Below are 6,176 nucleotides of genomic sequence, written 5' to 3' on the forward strand. Positions count from 1 at the left end.
GCACTAAGAAGAGGAGAGGAGATGGACCAACTAGTGCACTCGAGAAAGCTTGGCTGAATGATTTACGCAAGCAATTGGATGAAAAAATTGCTAGAGCTTTTTATTCTGGAGGTATGCAAAACTATGGAAGTATGCAATAAATGTATTGTACAACTATGTATTTCATTTCGTGCATCTTGTTGATTACTTCTTTTGTTGTTTTGTAGGGTTAGCTTTCAACTTTGCAAGAAATCCACACTATCAAGACTCATATAACTTTGCTGCAACCCATAATATTCCTGGTTATAAGCCTCCTGGATACAATAGGCTTAGGACTACACTTCTAAAGAATGAAAAGATGCACATTGACAAGTTATTAGAGCATGTTAAAAGCACATGGATTGAGAGGCGAGTAACAATTTGTGCAGATGGCTGGTCTGATCCGGCTAGGCGCCCACTCATCAACTTTGTGGCCATTTCTGAGAAAGCACCAGTGTTCGTGAAGGCTGGAAATTGTGAAGGTGATATGAAGTCAAAGGAGTACATTTATGAGAAGTTGAAGTCTATGATTGAAGAAGTAGGTCGCCACAACGTGGTCCAAGTAATCACAGACAATGCTCCAAATTGCAGAGGTGTTGGCCTACTTGTGCAGGCAGAATATGACAACATATATTGGACACCTTGTGTTGTCCATACCCTCAATCTTGCGCTGAAAAATATTTGTGAGCCCAAGCAGCGGACACTTGAAGTAGAAGCCTTTTATCAATTTGAGTTTATTGCCATTGTGAAAAATGAAGCTTCAATGATCAAGAATTTTATTATGAACCATGGCATGCGACTCTCCATGTTTAATGAATTCAGCCACTTGAAGTTGCTTGCTATTGCTGAAACAAGGTTTGCCTCGGTTGTGATTATGTTGCGGCGGTTTGTTTTGGTCAAGAATGCTCCCCAATCCATGGTAATTAGTCCTCAATGGGATATTTACAAAGATGATTCTGAAGCTGCAAGTGTTGTCAAAGAGAAGACACTCTCTGATGTGTGGTGGAGCAAGGTGGAATATATTCTCAAGATTACCGAACCACTACATGAGATGATTCGTGTGGCGGACACGGACAACCCATGTCTTCATCTTTTTTATGAGATGTGGGATTCCATGATTGAGAAAGTGAAGAAAGCAATATATGAAAGGGAAGAAAGGAACTTAAATGATCATGAGGAGTCCCCTTTATTCAAGCAGGTTCACAAGGTGTTGATTGCTCGGTGGACAAAAGGAAATAATCCACTCCATTGTATGGCCCATTCACTCAACCCAAGGTCATAATCTGATTATTTTTTCATTGTTGCTCAAGCTATTCATTGTTTCATTTATTCAAGTTCTACTTTTGCTAATGCTCACTTTGTCTTTTGTAGATATTATAGTGCCAAGTGGCTTGCAGCAGGTGAGGGTCGTGTACCCCCACACAAGGACCTTGAGGTTACAGCCATGAGGAACAAATGCATGAAGAAGTTTTTCCCAATTGCAAAAGATTTGGCAAGAGCAAGGGAAGAATTCTCAAGATTTTCTACTTGTTCGGAAGAATTCAATGATCATGATTCAATCAATGATAGATGGGTTGGTTCTGCAATGTCTTGGTGGACAAATCATGGAGTGTCCATTCCTTTATTGCAGAGTTTGGCTATCAAATTGGTTAGCCAACCAGCTTCATCTTCTTGTTGTGAGAGAAATTGGAGTACATATGGATTCATCCATAGTGTGGGCAGAAGTAAATTGACTCCTCAACGAGCCGAAGACATGGTTTTTTGCCATTCAAACCTTAGACTTCTCTCAAGAAGATCAGAAGCATACAAGAAGGGGAAATCACTTATGTGGGATGTGGGAGGGGATTCTCATGAAACTCTAACTGGTGTTGGTGTTCTTGAAGTTGCTAACTTGTCTCTTGATGAACCAGAGTTGCAAGGCATTTCTTTTGGGGATGTGGATGCTAGTGTTGTCAACTTGGATGATGAAGCAATGAATCTAGATGAGGAGGACGAGGACTGAGGCCTAGCTTATTTAGTTATTTATCTGTAATGTGGTGTTGTAATATGTTCTTATTCGAACACCTATTTGTATGTTGCTTGATACTAAACTGCCAGTCTGCCACCTATGCTATGTAATATACTAATATTGAACTTCAAATGTCTGCTTGTGTTGCACTATTTTTTGGCTGTTTTACACATGTGTAACTTATTTTGGTTGGCTGTTGGCTGTTGCTACTTGCTAGATGGAAATGAAAACATGCAAGTTGGAACTTAGTGCCCAGATCAATCCTGCAAACTTTCTAAGGTGATGTATAGTTTACTATTGATTTGCTGCTCCATATTCATATTACAATAGGGTAGTCTCATTCATTTCTTTTGGTGTTTGAACTTGGAGTTGGAACAGGGCAAAGACACCAACATTGTCAACTGGAGAAGCTAGTAGATGCATGTTCAGGAGAGCAAACATGAAGGTAATCTGCTATTCCTAACTCATGTACCCTATTTTTTTGAATTTTTAAAAGAATAGTACAACGTATCCGTATTGGCACTTTTTCAAAATGACGAATTTACGTATCCGTATTGGCCCGATACTGATACCCGTATCCGTATCAGTGCATTCGAGGTCATAGGTGAACACATGCATAAGCAATACATTTATCTAGTTTACTTTTATATCAAACTCTTATAAAAAATTAGACTACATGTACTTAGGATGCCATATGAGGTATTTTATTTTATTTTCATTTTTATTATCTCTTTTATAAAATACATGATGTTATTTATAAATGGTGATTCAAATTTTCTATCATTGACAATTATTAGGTAAAACTTGTTGAAATTATATTAGATAAAAATCAAGTTTTTGTATTTTTTGGAAAAGCATTATTGTTATTTATCTACAGTGCATACTTGTAAAATTAAGTTACAAGTTGTATATTTTGTAAAACATCATGCATTTTGGAAGGGCAAGTATACTACTTTAACAAACGTACCTAATGTAATATTTATATATTTTTTCGAGCTTTGCCTTAACCAATTTTGTACATATTGTTTAAGTTTTAGTGGTGATAATACAAATATCACCTCCATGTTCATTCTACAAATATTGAAAGAGAAGATTTTTTTTCTCCATGTGCATATTGTAGAGCATTCATGACATTTGAAACCGAGTGATAGTGCTACTAAGTAAGTGAAATTCCTTAGCTAGGACACCAAATGACACACAATCGTCTCCTCTCTCAAAAAATTAGGGTTCCTCAGCCTCTCGCCGGTGCTGGCGCTGGTCTGCCTCGCCTCTGGTGTCTTTAGGGCCATAGGGGCGCGGTTGATCCCGGCCCTTGTCGGTGGGAGGGCTCCATTTTTAGGTGTTTCTTCGAGTTTTGGGGTTTGTGTCCTGCTCAGGAAGGCAAGACGGCGGCGCTTCCCTGAAGATGGAATAAGGTTGTCCCCGCCTAGCCCCTATTCCAGTGGTGCGTCTAGCATCGTCGGTGGGTGTGCGGAGGTGTATCTCCGGCGAATCGTCTTCAGTGGGTTTTCTCATATCTGGTTATCATTTTGTCTACATTCATGTTTCATTAGGTTGGATCCTTCTGATCTACGCTATTCTGTACCGGTGATCAGTGGCGAAGCCACGTTCAAGCAGTGTGGTCACTTGACCACACAATATTTTGGTGAAACTCTAAACTACAAGTAAAAATTATTAAGAAGATGGTAGAAAATTTGTAAATACACATGTATTTGACATCACAAGTTTAAATTGACATCACATACTTGAACTTCTGGCACCGCCACTATCGGTGATAGTTGTTGTTCTGGTGCGCTGGTCCTATGGAATCTTAGCACGATGCCCGACCATCTATTACAACAAGTTTTGCACGGCTTCGGCAAGAGAGGGGCGATGATGACGGCGCGCCTTCAACTCGCTTCAGTGCTTGTAATCATCGCTAGGTGGTCTACAGATCTGCATTTGATCTTTATTAGTTTTTGTATTCGTTGTACCATGCATGTTCGAAGATGAATAGATCGGAAGTTTTCCTGCAAATAAAGTAAATATATTAAGAAGGCAACAGAAATATTACACTTCAAGTTGGCATGCATGTCCCATAGATTACAGAGTGAAAACGGAGAGAGGGGGGAGATCAAAATGTAATTTTCCATTACATGTTTTTCAAAAATTTGCTATGTTTTGTAGAACAAAAAATCCCAAACATGCAATGTTAGCATTACAAAATTTTTGGAATTACCATTAATTAGGAAATTAAATTGTCTAAATTTGCCATTTAACTTTGCTTTTACATTTTTTTCTAACCTTGCCTTGATTTATGAAATGTAATATTCTTAAATTGTCATGTGACCATTATAAACACTTTCCAACAGTTGTCATGCTTTTAGAGGATAAAATCTCTACATTTGCCATGTGACCAATAAAATCTCTACATTTTATGCCTTGAATTCAGAGAACAAAATTTTAAAGTTTTTGCCATGTTTATTTCGGATTTACTGTAAATTTACCATGTAAACCCTGATTAATTATTATTATTATTATTACTACTACTACTATTACTATTACTATTATTAATAATATTGTTATTATTACTATTATTATTATTATTATTATTATTATTATTGTTTGCCATGTTTCTGTGTTTCCAGCATTTTTTTCCTTAAACTTGCTATGTATGGTACCTCGCATTTTTTATGCAGTTTTCTTCAGCAATTTTTTTTGTCTTTGTTATGATTGTTCACATGGCAATTTTAGGCGATCCTGGCAATTTTTTGTGTTCTCTCCTGGAAATTTATGCATTTTTATTTTTTGTTACAATTGTTTACACATTTCTTACCCGTTTTCGTTCTATAATTTTTGGCTTCCTCGCAAATTGACACATTTATTTTTATATTTTTGTTAAAATTGTTTTGAGATGGCAAGTTTTTGGAGTCCTTCCTGCATTTTTCTTATCCAGCTAAATTAAGTTTTTGTGTTTTTGGTATTCCAAAATATTTTTGTTTTAATGAATGGCAATTTTTCATTTGTAATAATGGGCTTATTTCAGGACCAACTCCACTTCGATGCCGCCGCGGCGCCGCCACCCCTGATTCAGTACCCCGCGTCGTTGTCGTCCTCGCCGCTGCACCTGGTCGCCTCCGGTCGACGCCGCCGCCACCCCTCCTCGCCCCCGGTCGACGCCGCCGCCACCCCTGCTCGCCCCGGTCGTCCTCGCCGCCGCCCTTGCTTCCCCCCGGCCGAAGACGCCGATGCCCGAGGTAGCTCGTCCGTCCCCAACTCCTCCCTTCCTTCTCTTCCTCCTCTGTCCGCCCCCATCTCTCCTCCCTGCCTTCTCCTTCCTCCTCTCTCCTCTCCCTCCTTCCTGTCTCGTACCTCCTCCCTCCTCTGTTCTCTCCCTTGTTTAACTGGTCAATTACAGGGATTTTCTAGCAACTGTGCTAAAAATTAGTAGTTTAGGTGTACATTTTGTGCTAATGTGCTAGATTTGTTTCTGCTATTAGATCAACTGTCTGCTAGTAGTAATGTCATGATGAAAAAGTGAACATTTTAGTGCTAAGTTTGCTGTCTGCTGCTGAAGAAGTTTGTTCATTGCATGTCACGCTGAAAATTATCTACTGTAGTGACTCCTACTTACTCCCCTTGCTTCTGTAGTAGAGAACCGAAGATTCATAAGGCTCCGCTTCCTACTAATCTGATTCCAGTACCAACTCACAGAAAAATACCAGTAGTGTATCAAGATGTCAGACGACGAAGATCCTTTTGCATCCTTGTTAGGCAAGCGCTATCACGACGAGTCCCTGCGTCCTCCGCCGGAAAGCGGCGAAGGGGAAGCAGACGAGGACTCCTGGGACCGGCGCGAAGCCCTTGTCGACAACGACGCCTACATGATCGACCATCGCAACCACACCACCGCCCGCTGCCCGGTCACCAGGAGAGGAAGGGGCGGCGGCAAGGAGGACACGATGCAGGTCACCTTCTGCCTCGCCCCGCCGCCGCACGTCTCCTACTTCTGCATGTCTTACGGCAGCGGTGACCCCACCCGGTTCCGCTCTGAGCCTAGGATCTTCGGGACGGAGGGCGACATCGCCGTCATCGGCCTGGTCCACTACTGGACCTTGCAGTACGTGTCAAGGTGCATATATTTCGTCTACCGCGTCCCATTCACTAGCCA

This window comes from Triticum dicoccoides, chromosome 2A (genome assembly GCF_002162155.2).
Source record: "Triticum dicoccoides isolate Atlit2015 ecotype Zavitan chromosome 2A, WEW_v2.0, whole genome shotgun sequence".
Lineage (NCBI taxonomy): Eukaryota > Viridiplantae > Streptophyta > Magnoliopsida > Poales > Poaceae > Triticum > Triticum dicoccoides.